This window comes from Mustelus asterias, chromosome 8, assembly GCF_964213995.1.
Source record: "Mustelus asterias chromosome 8, sMusAst1.hap1.1, whole genome shotgun sequence".
NCBI classification, from domain to species: domain Eukaryota; kingdom Metazoa; phylum Chordata; class Chondrichthyes; order Carcharhiniformes; family Triakidae; genus Mustelus; species Mustelus asterias.
The window spans coordinates 23787230-23803009 of NC_135808.1; the positions used below are offsets into that span (position 1 = coordinate 23787230).

General features: G+C 45.9%; 2 protein-coding genes and 1 pseudogene across 3 annotated transcripts in view; 2 read left to right on the forward strand and 1 right to left on the reverse strand.

Annotated features, from left to right (window-relative positions):
* Window positions 1–3219, forward strand: part of LOC144497685 (uncharacterized) — a 71208-nt gene extending 67989 nt beyond the window's left edge. Inside the window, exon 22 of the mRNA XM_078219127.1 lies at window positions 1729–3219. The gene's annotated coding sequence lies outside the window, so the exon portion shown is untranslated. The remainder of the gene's footprint in view (window positions 1–1728) is intronic.
* Window positions 1–15780, reverse strand: part of LOC144496917 (popy class I histocompatibility antigen, alpha chain E-like) — an 820139-nt gene that overhangs the window by 99601 nt on the left and 704758 nt on the right. The gene's annotated exons all lie outside the window — the stretch shown is intronic.
* On the forward strand, window positions 3392–11753 carry LOC144496946 (major histocompatibility complex class I-related protein 1-like; annotated as a pseudogene). Its single transcript, XR_013498476.1, has 4 exons — window positions 3392–3455; window positions 9845–10103; window positions 10431–10702; window positions 11504–11753. The product of XR_013498476.1 is annotated as a major histocompatibility complex class I-related protein 1-like (transcript).

Sequence of the window (15780 nt, forward strand, 5' to 3'; positions counted from 1 at the left end):
CCCATCATATCCCTTCCTGTTCATGAAGAACTCTCCTGCTTAATCTCACCTCCTGTACTCGATCTGTAGCTCTGTGGATCACAGCTCTTCGACTCGACGTCCAAGAATGGATCCAATGTGGTGAGAGTTTCTGCGTCTACCATCCTTTCAGACAGTGCTTCAGCTGTCGTCTGTCTGGTGTTGTTACAATTCTAGCAAAACCATTCTGCTGTCTGTCTCAACTGATGAAAGAAAAGCATGTTATGTACCTTCTTTACCAGGTAACTAACCTGTCCTGAAAACTTTCCCAATCTGTGGACACGCACTACTGGATCCCTCTGATCCTCCACATTACTCATTATCCTCCCATTTCTGGGGAATCCCTTTGCCTTGTTAATCCTCCCGAAATCCATCACCTCTCACTGCTCCGGACTGAATTCCATTTTCCAATGTTCTTCCCAACTGCCCAGGCCATCTCTATCTTCCTGCAATCTGAAGCTTTCCTCTTCACTGACACCCGCACAGATAATATTTGTACCTCTGTAAACTTTTTTATCATTCCCGCTGCATTTGAATCTAAATGATTCACATGAACTACAAAAAGTGAGGGTGTGAGTGCTGGGTCCTGTGGAACCCCCACTGGTAACAAGAAGTCTTGTTTAGGTCTGAGAAGTCTCACAACATCAGGTTAAAATCCAATTCGGAATCACGAGCTTTCGGAGAACTGCTCCTTCATCAGATGAGTGATGGTCAGTCCAACGCCGGCATCTCCACATCATGGACATCATTCCAGTCGCAATCAACCCCTTACCCCTTTGCTTCCTGCCACTGAGCTAATTTGGGGTCTGATTTGTCAATGTCTCTTGGATCTCGATGAGTTTTACATTTCTGACCAGCCTGCCATGTGGGACCTTGTCCAAAGCATGATTAAAATGCATGTTGACCATGTCCACCTCACTGCCCTCATCAACCCTCCTTCTCACCTCTTCCAAATTTTCAGTCAGAAAGCTTGAGATGAGCTCCCCTTAAATCCACGCTAACTTTCCTCGACTAATCTGTGCCTTTCTCAATGAAGGTTTGTACCGTTCCCCATAATTGGTTCCAATAATGTTCCCACTGCCGAAGTTACACTAACTGGTATATAATTACTCAGATTGTCCCTTCTCTTTTCAATCCATGGTGTAATGTTGGCAGTCATTTAATCTTCTTCCACACTCCTGCAGCCCGGGAGGAATGATTCTGATGATCAGAGCCTCTGCAATTCCCTCCTTTGCTTCTTTTAACCCGGTGATTTACCATCTTTCAAAGTTATAAAATCCCTGAATACATCATCTCTTACAATGTTTATCTGATGCAGTAATTCACACACTTCTTTAAGTGCAATGTCAGCATTGCTCCCTGTTTCCCAAAGACAGTGGCAATGTACTTATTCACAACCTCAACACATTCTCCCTCCTCTCTCACAGACTATCTTATTGGTCTCCGACAGGCCTTACTCTTTCCTTATCCTTTTCTCTCAGGTACTTAAAGAACATCCTTGGAGGTTCCTTGATTTTTCTTGCCAGTATTTTGTCGTGCCCCCTTTCCTTTCCCAGTATTCCTCTCTCTGTATCTCTTCCAGGTTTCTGCATTGTTCGGCGTGAGGGGTCTGATGGATTTTGCTGCTGGTTTTTGTGGGGGTCTGATGGGTTTTGTTGGGTGTGTTCCAGCTCTGCTGGCTTTGCCTCAGTTTTTCTTTCTCATCCCCAGTGCCCTCCAGTGCATTCCAGGGTTTGTAATCCAGGAACACCAGTTCCCAAGAACAGCAGCAGGAGAGGATGAGAGAATGAGGGAAGATGTGATTTCATCAAGGTGACAGCGACCGACTGATTCAAGCTCCACATATGTGATTCTGTTTAAATGGAACTGTGATGATGGTTTGGAATTAATTGCTATATCTGGAGCTGCACTTTCTGAGCTATTCTGATCTGAGCTGTTTATTCTGCACAGACACTAGAGGGCGATCTTATGAAAAAATTCTATGTCCAGAAAGAGCATGAAAATGGGAGAGTTTCTGATCCGTCTTTCAGGCGAATCCAAATCGACAATCTTATGCACTTGTTTCTCACCCTTGTAGGGGGGAGGGGGCAGGTCTTAAATAACCAGAATGCTGCCTGAAAGCAGCAGAGCACACCATTGCGCATGTGCAGGTCCCTCTGCTCTGAGCTGCAGAGAGACCTGTCACTCAGCCTCTGCTGCTTTCACCAGACCTCCATGGCCTAAACACGGACTCCCCAGCTGCCACGGCGGTCCGTGGCCTAATGCAACCCCTGATGGTCGGACCAATTGACCCGCGACACCCTACATGCCCGGACAGACCAAACCGCGCCTCTGGGACAGATTGAACCCTGTGACCCCCCCCTCTCCCCGCAATTCGGACCGACTTTCCCTGTCCATCCCACCACCGATCGCAATGCAGTAGCCCCCGCTACTTCCCTCACTGATGGCAAATACTTAGTGGCAGTAGCCCCCCCACACCTCAAATTGCAAATGCAGAGTGTGCAGCGCACCGCCCGCCCCCCCCCCCCCCCCGGCCCCCATCACCACAGGTTGGTCTCACCCCAGTAGAGCCCCCCTTCCAAATAATAAGGCTCCACACCCTTCCCACTCCCACTGTCTGGTGGGCACTTCCAAGATACCAGGCTCGGCACTGCCCACTAGGCACTCCCCCCAACTTCTCGGGGTGGCTTCAATGGCTTCTGGATCCACTAGCGAGGCATCGGGTCTGGTCCCTGTTGTGATTCTCGCTGGAGTGAACCTCTCCCGTGAGGCCACAGAGACGAGAGCCCAGATGATTGCGCCGCGGGCTCGCTCATTTTGTTCAAAACAGGTTTTAAATGTAGTCAAGTATTTTATTCAGCCTCGCGCCGCAATGTGTGAGAAATCGGGTGCGAATCTCATATGTATTGAACTCATGAATTCCAATATCTTCTGCCCTTTCCTGATTTTTTCTTTTAATGTCTGTTATTCATTGGTGAGTGTGGTTATGTCACATCCCCTCTTCCCAAGCACTCTGTCTGGGGAAATAACAAACATTATTGAAATATCAGAGCCTTTGTATCAAACTGTCATCGCGATCTGACATTTGGAGCTGCAGATAAGTTTCCCATTCTTGTCACTGTTGGAAATATTGTTACACTTTGCAATATTGGACACAATTGTTACCTGTGTGTGTGTTATTAAAACAACAGAAAAGGTTTATTCTGCTCGGAGCTGAATGGGTTAATTCTAAATTAAAACACGTTCGGTGAAGGAATTCACTGTCACCGCGATTTTAAAAAGTGACTGGGTTACAATGTTTTCAGAGTAATGGCGGTTTCAGCAGAACAAAGATATTTCTTCAAGTCTTGTGGATTCACCAATTCAAACTGGATATTTCCGAATAAAAATCTTGGAGAAAAATGGATTCGAAAATAAAGTCCCAAATGTTCCGCAGGGTGAGTTTTATGAAGATTTTAAACACAAGACTAATCCATGAGCAATCGCCTTAAATTCAGCTCCTGAATTCGAAGTTACACCATCAAAGCTTTAAAAAAACGACCCCACTCTGACAGATGTGAATTTGTATCTGGATTAGAAATCTCGCATGTTTCACCCGTTTCAACAGAGTTTCATTGTAGCGGCAACAAGCTCCCAGTTTAAAAACTGTTAAACTGTTCTCCCCCTTTAGACCTAACCATTTTCAGGAAAACACATCAGAGTTGGAGCTGGTCTGAAGGAACAGCAACACAGAGCATTCACACAGCCTTTCCTCATTCACTAACAGGGAGTTTACACACACACATCTGTACACACAATTCTTTCTCACATCACTTCAAGTTTCACTCTGGATCTTTTCAACATTAAAAACGTGTCTTTAAAAAGGGGATAAAATAAATTCCATCACATCTTCTTTCTTCACTCATGTCTGTTGTTGAAATTAAGGGAAAACCGCGTTTCACAAATAACAGAAAAGGAAGCATTGAAGATTGTTACATTGAAACAACAGAGGGCGGAGTTTCCAACAGAGTGTGTTTCAATTCCAAAACTTATACAAACTTCTTCAACTTGAAAATTATAGGACAATGGGCTAAATAGCCTCTGTCAACACCAGAACAATTCTGTAACTCCAAATGTCAAGGTGAGATAGTCAGCTTCACGAACGTTAGAGATGGCCATTGCCTGGCACTCGTGGGTGTGAATGTAATCTTCCACTTATCAGCCTAAGCCTGAATATTGTTTACCTCTTGCATCACATAGAATCCACAGAATTCCTACAGTGCTGAAGGAGGCCATTTAGCTCATCACCTCCATGCTGATTCTCCAAAAGTGCATCTTATCCAAACTGACAGCTAAGGCTGGAATCGAATCTGGGTCCTTGGTGCTGTGAGGCAGCAGCGCTAACTACTGTGCCACCGTGTCACCCACATGGACACAGGTTGCTTCACATCCTTTAGATCTGTGCACAGAATAGAGGAATATTCATAAAGTAAAAGGAACAGTTGTTTGTTTACAAGTCAGAATATCTCTGACCATAAACAACCCAGTTGTTCACACAGTATTTTAAACTTTGTGAGTTTCTTTAATTTCTTTTTTCTAACCTGCTTCTGATATTCCACCAACCAGACATCAACAGCCCATTTCTGAAAAGCAGCGACATCCATTTCTTCATCCTGATTCAATAATCTAATCTTTGGTCTCACATCTCCGTGATCTCTCACTATTTGTTCCTTCCTGTCGACTTTCTCCCAAACATTCCAATTTCCCGACTCTGATCCAAGCATCAAATCTCCAAATACTGTTTCTTTGTGCACTATTTTACCTTTCGATTTCACTCTGCCCGATCAACTCTTCACTTTTTCAAACAATTCATTCCCGAACAAACATAGTAACCTTTCAAACAGGACTGGACAGCCTGCTCAGCTTTTCCTCATAAAACAAATCCCAATCATTCCAAATAAACATTCTCTGTACATCTGCCAGAAAAACACTGACACAAATTACAGGTGTGGTGTTAACAATGGTCTGTACATTTGTCACAAGGCTGATTTATTCTGTTCTGTAATCCCTTCACAATAAAGACCAAAGTACCATTTGCTTTCCTGGTTGTGCTTTAAAGGCATGGCACGGTGGCACATTGCTGCCTCACAGCACCAGGGACCCGGGTCCAATCCGAGTTTGCATGACTCTATGTGGAGTTTGCACATTCTCCCTCTATGATTCTACCTGGAGGAGTTTCTGTGTTCCTTGTAGACTGCATACAAGTGTCTCATTTTAAAAGAAGTGTTCTACTTTTCCATCCTTGATAGCAAAGTTGAATAGCCCCCACAGCTGTGTCCTCTGCCACATACAGGCAGTTTGAGTGCTTTCCAACTGTGTGAAACAGGAAGCCACATTTCAACTCAAAGACACAGTCATTATGCCATGTGCATTCACTGAACCCACAGACAAAACTGTTTGACTTCATTTACCTGAATTAATAAGTAAATAAATGAGCCCTGGTCTCAGAAATACTCTTACACAGAATCAGTTATGGGCAGCACGATGGCAAGTGGTTAGCACTGCTGCCTCATAGCGCAAGGGTCCTGGATTCAATTCCGGCTTCGGGTCACTGTCTGTGCGGACTTTGCACGTTCTCCCCGTGTCTGCGTGGGTTTCCTCCGGGTGCTCCGGTTTCCTCCCACAGTCTGAAAGATGCTGCTTAGGTGCATTGGCCATGCTAAATTCTCCCTCAGTGTACCCGAACATGTACCGCAGTGTGGCAACTAGGGGATTTTCACAGTAACTTCATTGCAGTGTAAATGTAAGCGTACTTGTGACTAATAAATAACTTTAAAATAAACTTTAAAAAACATTTCAAATCTGCAGATATTTCAATAGGTCAGAGAGGCTGAGTGTGAGATTAATACTGTGCTTGTCTCCGTAACAATATCACAAAGAGACGAGACTGCCTCTTTGATAGAACTGTTTTAGGTAAGAAACAGACTTTACAAGGTTTCCTGGAACCAATACTTTGTTTGATCATCTGTGCCTCACAGCCAAGACTCACTCTGACTCTGTTTCTCACTCTGCCTTCTCTTTATTTCTCCCTTGCACAGTGGAGCAAAGTGGGACGCTCTTAGTGAAGGATGGACTTGCTTCAATGTAAAGGGCGACTGGCTGGCTGGTTTAGCAGAGTGACATCCGTACGGACCAGTACGAATTCGCAGAAGGCCATATTGTGTTGGCAGGAGACACAGTCTAACCCCCACATCCACCCACATTACACTCCATCTCCCACCTTGCAGCCCATTTGATTAACTTCTCCACATCACTTTGCAGCTCTCTCCATGTCCTCCATACAGTTTGCGTTTCATAGAAACATAGAAAAGAGCAACAGGAGTAGGCCATTTGGCCCTTCAATCCTGCTCTGCCATTCATTATTATCATGGCTGATCACTCAGCTTAATAGCCTGATCCAGTCTCCCCCCATTGATCCCCTTCGCCCCTCCTTCTTGAAAATAAACAATGTTTTAGCCTCAATGGCTTGTTGTGGTAATGAATTCCACAGGCTTTCCACTATCTGGGTGAAGATATTTCTCTTCATCTCAGTCCTCAATGGTTTACCCTTTATCTTTAGAGGACAACCCATGGTTCTGGACTCCCCCACCATCCTTCCTGCACCTGCTCTGTCTCTTCCTGTTACAATTTTGAGATGCCCCTCAATCTTCTAAACTCTAACAAATGCAATCCTGTTATGGTTGAGGTCAGAAACTAGAAAGGGTTTTATGGAGCTCGCCTGGATCATAAGTTTTGCATCATCAATTTGGCTCGGAATAACATGATAGGCTTCCCTTCAGATATGATTCAAATGACCCACTGGGGAGCTTTTATCAAACAAAGTTTATTTAAGAATATAGTTAATCTGTACAGTCAGAAAATTAGCAAGAACTCTTATCAATTACAAACAAGAAACAAAACAACCACTATAATGTATAATCCTCAACAAATATATCTAATGTGTTCCAATCAAACCAATCCCATAGACAAAATACCCTGTTCACGGGGTTAACACAGCAAAGTCTAATGCTCATGTGATACTGGACTTGAGTCCTTTGGACGAAGTCTGCAGTTCCCTGGATAGATTCGGAACAGTTTGGAGTCAGAACAGCTTCCACAAACACCAGGGACTCTCGGCAAGCCACCAACAGCAGATTTCTCCCCTTCAGAAAGGCTTTCAGCTAATGGGCAGAATTTCCAAAACTAGGGAGAGAGAGACTTTCAGCTTGCTGCCCCTTCTAAAACTCAACTCTAACTGCAGCCAAACAGAAAATGAAACCTTAAACTCACTGAAAAAAAAACTGTCCAAAAACACATGACGTCCTCCGAGCAATGCAGGGTCACAAAACAACCCAGAGTTAAAATAAACAGACCCCATGTAAGCTATTGAAGTAGCAATAAAAGGACATCTCCAATCAAACCAGCAGCAAATGACATTACCTGAGGCTGTGAGCTGAGAAAATATTGAAGCTGTGAGAGTTGCAGAGATCATGATTTAAAAAAAACTTTCTCAAAAGTACACTGACGTCACAATCCCAACCAACTCAATCTCTCCTCATTTCCTATCTTTGTAGCTGCTCCAAATTTAGATCCATCACATTCTGTCTCTTCATCTGAGTCACACATAAAGATTGTAAATGACTGATTTTCCCAGCGCTGATCTCGTGACACTCCACTCGTCACAGTCGGCCAACTTGTAAATGCCCCATTTATGCCAAATCAATGTTTCCTGTCCATTAGCCAATTCTCTATTCATGCAAATACATTGCCCTCAACTCCTGCACAATTAAAGAACAAGGAGATTGGGTCTCTATGCAGAGGATAGGCTTTTTAAAATAAAGGATAAAGTTTGAAAGGGTTCAATGCTGTTGAGCTGGTGTTCCCTCATGTGAAGACCAGTGGATGTCTGGAGTTTCACACCAACAGAGCTTTGGCACGGAGGAGAATATGGATCTGGACCAATTCTTCCTGTTTCAGCTTTGCAGGTCCAAAATGCAGACAGGTTACACTCAGATGAGGATTCTCTGGCAGGTAGTAGTGAACCAGACACAACTTGAGGCAAGGTAGAGAGAGAATCAGGTCGGGCCGTCTCCATTTCTCAACTTATTCCCCAAGGAGACTGACATCAAAACCAACAGGTTCAAAACTTAAAGTCTGTTCCTGCCATGTGATTTCCAGAACATCACTAGCCTTTGCTTTTCAGTTTTATTCCCCATCAATTAAAGTGATTCCAGTTCAGAACAAACAAACATCTCTTCCTCAAGTCCCACACAGCTCAGGTGAAGACAGGCTGGCTCCCTGTCCAAGGAGAACTTATGGCCTTCTTAAAAAAATTGTGAGGTCATCATCCATTACCAGATAATGCAATGTCTTTCCAAGATTTTTGGAAGGTATGATTGTCCCAACACATTGGATTAGTCCTACTGTCAGTCAGAAGTTTCTCATCTCCAATAATTCACCAAATTTCCTCTGCACCCTCTCCAAGGCCTCAACATCCTTCCTGAAACATCGTGACCAGAAACGGATACAATTCTCCAGCTCAGATCGAATCAATATTTTATCAATGTTCAGCGTGACCTCCTTGCTTTTGTACTCTGTGCCTCTATTTATAAAGCAATGGGGTCCATATGCTCCTTTCACAGTCTCATCACACCTTCCTGCCAGCCTCATACTCACTCAGGTCTCTCTGTTCCCACAATCCCTTTATAACCGTCCCATTCAGTTTAGATTAACTGTTCATTTTCTTCCCTTCAAACTGCATCACTTAAAACGCTTCTCTGCATTGTATTTATGTCTGCCCATTTCACCATTCTCTCTAAGGGCACATTGAACTTTATCTGGAGGGGGCTGGTATATAAAGTGATGGAAGTGAAGCTTCAGTTTAACAGAGTCTTGGTCAGACACTTTCTGGAGTCACTGTGTTCAGTTCTGGACACCACACCTCAGGAAGGGGAGATTGGTCTTGGAGGGGGTGCAGTTCTGATCACCAGAATAATAAAAGGAGGTGAAATAAAAGGGTTTTTTATTCCCCAGCTTTTAGAATGTTGCTGGGTGATCTGATCGATCTGTTTATAATGTTAAAATAATTCAGCAGTGTGGAATCCACCTCCAGTCTCTCCACAATAAAAAGTTAAAATTTGGAGCTTTTCAATCTCAGAGTGACAGATTTTTATTGGGTAATGATATCTGAGGATATGGTTTATAGTCAGAAACTGGGGTCCAGATCAGCAGTGATCTCACTGAATGGTTCGCTCAGACCTGCTGCTGTTCTTAATGTCCTTCCCTCTGTCACTGTATCAAACTCCTTTCAGCTGATTCTACCCGGCAACTGATGATGTCAGCAGCTGTATTTACCTGATTGGACAGTTCTCAACATTGAGGCAGTTTCTCACCCTGTTTGTGTCTATTCTGCCGGTGACTGATGACTCACTGAATCTCTTTATTCTGATTGGTTCAGTCCTATTTTGTGTCCAATCAGATTGAGGCTCAGTGTAAATAGGGAAAGACAGAAGGAGTGAGTTGAGAAAATGGCCTTTCTTTGAAAAAGAGTTTCCTCCAAATGTTTCCCCCAACATGAGGGAAGTAGCAATGATTGGACTGATAGAGCTGGTCCTTCTGTGTGGAGAGGTGTCTGCAGGTGAGTGATGGGGTGCGAGAGGGGCAATGTCAGGCTGGGTGGAGGTCTTGCTCTCAGTTTGGAATCAGTGTTTTGGGGTTCATGCCCTGATCTCTGTGTGTGTGTGTGTGTGTGTGAGGGTGTTGGTGTTTTTAGGGTGTCTATCCTGAATTCTCTCCCTCTCTATTTCAGGCTCACTCTCTCCGGTATTTCCTCACGGGAATAACTCCGATCCCGGGTTTCCCGGAGTTTGTGGCTGTCGGTTATGTGGATGGTGTCCAGTTTGTTGTGTACGACAGCGATCGGAGGGAGCTGATCCCCCGGGAGCAGTGGATGGTGGAGAGCGAGGGGTTTGAGTCCTGGGAACAGAAGAAGAAGCTCACACAGGAGGGGCAGCGATGTCTCAAAGATAATATTCAGACCCTCATGTATCGAACCAACCAGTCGGGAGGTGAGTCTTCAAACTCCCAGCACTCAGCCTCTTTCTCAGGATGCAGGGCGTCTGGGTCAGAGTGGGAGAAACTGGGAGCGGATTAGGATCTGGGACTGGGGGCTGAGGTTGTGCATGAGCTCTGTAAGGTCTGTTGGTCAACTGAATCTGATTGTGTGTGTTTGGTGGTTTTCCCTCTAGTTGGATTGGGCCGGATTGGCTGTGTGTGTGTGTGTGTGTGTGGTGGCTGGACCTCCAGTGGGAACGGATCTGTTTGGGTGGGTTCATGGTGAGTGCAGCTTTTATTGGGACTGGCCCTGATTGGCAGGTGATCTTTCGAATCCACAGGGATCCACATACACCAGCTGATGACCGGCTGTGACCTGAGTGATGATGGGAATACGACTGGATTCAAACAGTATGGGTGGGCGGACTAGATTTCATCAGTTTTGATAAGGATCTTCTGGTGTGGGTGACCCCCGTCCCTTGGGGAGAGATCATCAAACAAAAGTGGGAGGGCAGCACGGTCATTAACCAGCGATGGAAACGTTACCTGGAGGTGGAGTGTATCGAGTGGCTGAGGAAATATCTGGAGTACGGACAAAAATTACTGAGAGTCGGTGAGTGAGGGGGGAGCGAGAGTCGGTGAGTGAGGGGGGAGTGAGAGTCGGTGAGTGAGGGGGGAGTGAGAGTCGGTGAGTGAGGGGGGAGTGAGAGTTGGTGAGTGAGGGGGGAGTGAGAGTCAGTGAGTGAGGGGGGAGTGAGAGTCGGTGAGTGAGGGGGGAGTGAGGGACGGTGAGTGAGGGGGGAGTGAGAGTTGGTGAGTGAGGGGGGAGTGAGAGTCGGTGAGTGAGGGGGGGAGTGAGAGTCGGTGAGTGAGGGGGGGAGTGAGAGTCGGTGAGTGAGGGGGGAGTGAGAGTCGGTGAGTGAGGGAGGAGTGAGAGTCGGTGAGTGAGGGGGGAGTGAGAGTCAGTGAGTGAGGGAGGAGTGAGAGTCGGTGAGTGAGGGGGGAGTGAGAGTCGGTGAGTGAGGGGGGAATGAGAGTCGGTGAGTGAGGGGGGAGTGAGAGTCGGTGAGTGAGGGGGAGTGAGAGTCAGTGAGTGAGGGGGGAGTGAGAGACGGTGAGTGAGGGGGGAGTGAGAGTCGGTGAGTGAGGGGGGAGTGAGAGTCGGTGAGTGAGGGGGGAGTGAGAGTCGGTGAGTGATGGGGGGAGTGCGAGTCGGTGAGTGAGGGGGGGAGTGAGAGTCGGTGAGTGAGGGGGGAGTGAGAGTCGGTGAGTGAGGGGGGGGGAGTGAGAGTCGGTGAGTGAGAGGGGAGTGAGAGTCGGTGAGTGAGGGGGGAGTGAGAGTCGGTGAAGGGGGTGATGCCGGGACTCTCTATCTCGAGGTTCCTGTACTGACTCTTCTTTCTTTCTCTCTCAGTTTCCCCCGTCGTGTCCTTTACCCGTCTGGGTGATTCTAACCGGCTGTCCTGTGCCATCACTGGGTTTTACCCTCAAGCCATCGAGGTGAATCTGTGGAGAGATGGAGTGATGATTACTGAGACTCTGTTTAGTGGGATCTTACCCAATGACGACAGCACCTACAGATCCGAAAATGGATCGAGTTTGATCCAAAGGACCAGGCCGAGTATTCCTGTCGGGTGGAACACAGCGGGATGAAGGAGACACTGGTGGTGATTTACGGTAAGACTGTTTCTCACTGTTAGAGAGGACCCAGCCTCAGACCAGGATCACAGGAGTGACGGTCAGTGCTGAGCTGTCAGCCGAGGACAGGGCTTTGAGGCCCAGTGATTAGCGCTGCTGCCTCACAGCGCCAGGGATCCGGGTTCAATTCCAGCCCCGGGCCGCTGTCTATGTGGAGTTTGCACATTCTCCCCGTGCCTGCATGGGTTTCCTGTCAGTTCTCCGGTTCCTCTCGCAGTCCAAAGATGTGCAGGTTCGGTAGAGTGGCCATGCTAAATTGCCTGTTAGTGTCAGGGGGATTAGCAGGGTAAACACATGGGGTCACATGGATAGAGCCTGGGTGGGATAGTTGTTGGTGCAGGCTCGATGGGCTGAATGGCATTTTTCGTTCTGTACTGAATGGATTCTATATATCTCTGATTCTCTGACAGCCTGAGGCCCAGGATACAGAGCGAGGGAAAGATATATTAATCTTCAATACATTATATACCATGGTGCCACCATTCGGGGACAGGAATTGGGATTACTGGGATTTTACCGTGCCACAGGCCCCATTGTCTCCTGAGATATTATCGTACGAATGGGCCCAGTTTATCCTGGGATATTACAATGTGGCAGGACCCAGTGAATCCTGTGTTACAGGCGGTGGGGGGTTGTCAGTATAAACTGCCCTGATTTCCCCCCTCACGACTCGTCCACTAACAGTAAGTTTTTAAAAAGATTCTCAGCTCCCTCTTTATAAATGGTGGCATCTTTTCCCCAACCCTTAAATTTGGAGTGTTCCTATTCTCTGTGAATAACTTGCACAGTAAACCTGAGGTAAGATGAAAATACTCACATGAGAAAAGTTTCACAACATTGACCCCTCTGCACTCACACAGTGAACGGGGGATAAGGAGAAGGAAGAGGGTTCAGGGCCCGATCACAATAAAAAAAATGCGAGGGTTTTACATGTGTCCAGAATGAGCAGTCTCATGGAAGGTTTCTTTCAAGGGGAGGTTGATGGATTATAGGGTGGTCCACCTGCAGTGACTTTAACAAGGCCCACGATGTGGACCTCTTAGACTACTCGCTCCCAAATTAAGCCAGTAATGGATTGTCCAATCAGGGAGCCCTGCATGTGTACATAATGTGGAGTGTCAGCGTTACTCGCACTCTGGGTTTAAAGTTCGAAGTTTATTTATTAGTGTTACAAGTAGGCTTAGATTAACACTGCAATGAAGTTACTGTGAAAATCCCCTCGTCACCACATTCCGGCACCTGTTCGGGTATACTGAGGGAGAATTTAGCATTACGAATGCACCTAACCAGCACAACGTTTGGACTGTGGGAGGAAACCGGAGCACCTGGAGGAAACCCACACAGACACGGGGAGAATGTGCAAACTCCACACAGACAGTGACCCAAGCGGTAATTGAACCCAGGTCCCTGGTGCTGTTAGGTAACAGTGCTAACCACTGTGCCACCAGTATGAGGAAGTACCTGTCTGAGAGTTGCTTACTTTGTTGCTTACTCTTGCCTTTGACAAGGTACTGCATGGTAGGTTATTGCATAAGGTTAAATCTCATGGGATCTAGGGTGAGGTATCTAAATGGATACAAAACTGGCTTCTTGACAGAAGCCAGAGGGTGGTTGTCGAGAATTGTTTTTCAAACTGGAGGTCTGTGACCAGCGGTGTGCCTCAGGGATCAGTGCTGTGTCCGCTGTTATTTGTCATTTATATTAATGATTTGGATGAGAATAGAGGAGGCATGGTTAGTGAGTTTGCAGATGACGCTAAGATTGGTGGCATAGTGGACAGTGAAGAAAGTTATCTCCAATTGCAACGGGATCTTGATCAATTGGGCCAGTGGGCTGACGAATGGCAGATGGAGTTTAATTTAGACAAATGCAAGGTGATGCATTTTGGTAGATTGAACCAGGGCAGGACTTACTCAGTTAATGGTAGGGCATTGGGGAGAGTTACAGAATAATGTTCATAGCTCCTTGAAAGTGGAGTCACAGGTGGACAGAGTGGTGAAGGAGGTATTCGGCATGCTTGATTTCATCGGTCAGAACATTGAATACAGGAGTTGGAATGTCTTGTTGAAGTTGTACAAGACATTGGTAAGGTCACACTTGGAATACTGTGTGCAATTCTGGTCACCCTATTATAGAAAGGATATTATTAAATTAGAAAGCGTGCAGAAAAGATTTACTAGGATGTTACCGGAACTTGATGGATTGAGTTATAAGGAGAGTTTGGATAGACTGGGACTTTTTTCTCTGGAGCGTAGGAGGCTGAGGGGTGATCTTATAGAGGTCTATAAAATAATGAGGGGCACAGATCAGCTCGATAGTCAATACCTTTTCCCAGAGGAAGGGGAGTCTAAAACTAGAGGGCATAGGTTTAAGGTGAGAGGGGAGAGATACAAAAGTGTCCAGAGGGGCAATTTTTTCACACAGAGGGTGGTGAGTGTCTGGAACAAGCTGCCGGAGGTAGTACAGAGGCGGGTACAATTTTGTCTTTTAAAAAGCATTTAGATAGTTACATAGGTACGATGGGTATAGAGGGATATGGGCCAAATGCGGGCAATTGGATTAGCTTAGGGGTTTTAAAAAAAAATGGGCGGCATGGACAAATTGGGCCGAAGGGCCTGTTTCCGTGCTGTAAAGCTCTATGACTCTATGACGCTATGTTAATAAATCTAAATTTGGTGAAGGGACACCAGCCTTGTGGGAGTTATTTCAGAGACGAACCTGATGGAACTTGTAAAATTTGGCCTAAGTTGGGGTCAGCCATTTTTCTGCATCATTCCTTTGTTTGGTCGACGAGACTCGTTCAACCCTGCTGTCGAGAACTGGGCCCAAGATGTGGATCACATGCATTATTTTTTTCAGGCAAATGACATTATGGCAGATGAAAAACAAAGGGTGCTGTGAATGTTGTGGTGCTTGAGCGTTTGCTGTCATTCGGAGTTAAACTTTCCCTGAGGCACCAGATACTAAAACCTTTCAAGAATTGACTGAGGTAGTTGGAGAATGCTACAACCCCAAGCCACCTCTAATTTTGAAACAGTATTGTTTATACTAAACAATCTGTTACGGGTTTCGTAACTAGGTTAAGACAACTGGCGAAAGCATGTGAATTTATTTTAACTCTTAACAAGATGCTTAGAGACTGTCTGGTATGCAGTATTAATAATGTGACTGTTCAAAAATGCCTATTAGCTGAAGCACAACTGGACTTCAAACAGGTGCTACAGCAGGTTTTACCATTGGAAAATGCTGCATGTGGAGCATATGAGTTGCAAGCCATCCCAAAGTGGACACCCACGCCAGTCCGACTGAGTTCAGGGACCACTATTTGAGAGCAGGCAATTACATAGCCTCTCTCAGGAAGTATCCAGATACACGTAACTCCAGGTCTGCCCAAAGCAAAGCCAAACTTCGACCAAACAGTCACAAGTCCTACCTGATAGCAACAGCAAAGGAGTCCTACAGGACTTAGATTTAGTAAAGCAACTTGTAGTCCGGTATCCAGGAGTGTTCACATCCTGGGAAGATCCACCTACATCTGATTTAGAGCAATTAAATTGCATATCGATGTCCAAATCAGATCAAATCAAGATTAACGTCTGGTTAAGTGGACATCTGGTACTAATGGAGGTTGATATCGGTGCGGCCGTATCAGTGTTCAGAGAATCAGCGTTCCATAAAATTCACTATGGACTCGAGCACTTATCGTTACTGAAGACCTCAGCAAGATAGGGAACCTGTATAGGGGAACCTTTCTGAATTTTGAGTGGAATCTCTGACCCTGTCTCCTATGAAAGGCAGCTGGTTCAGTTACCAATGATTGTAGTGAGGGCATGGGGAAGCCTAATGGTGTGAAATTGGTTGCAAGAAATCCACCTTGGCTCAACATCTTCAGCCAGAGAAAGGCTGCCTTAGTGAAGTCCTGCCTAAGTACGCTAAAGCTTTCGAGGAAGGTCTTGGGACAGTCAAAGGAGCCAAGGCGACCTTACCTGTTGA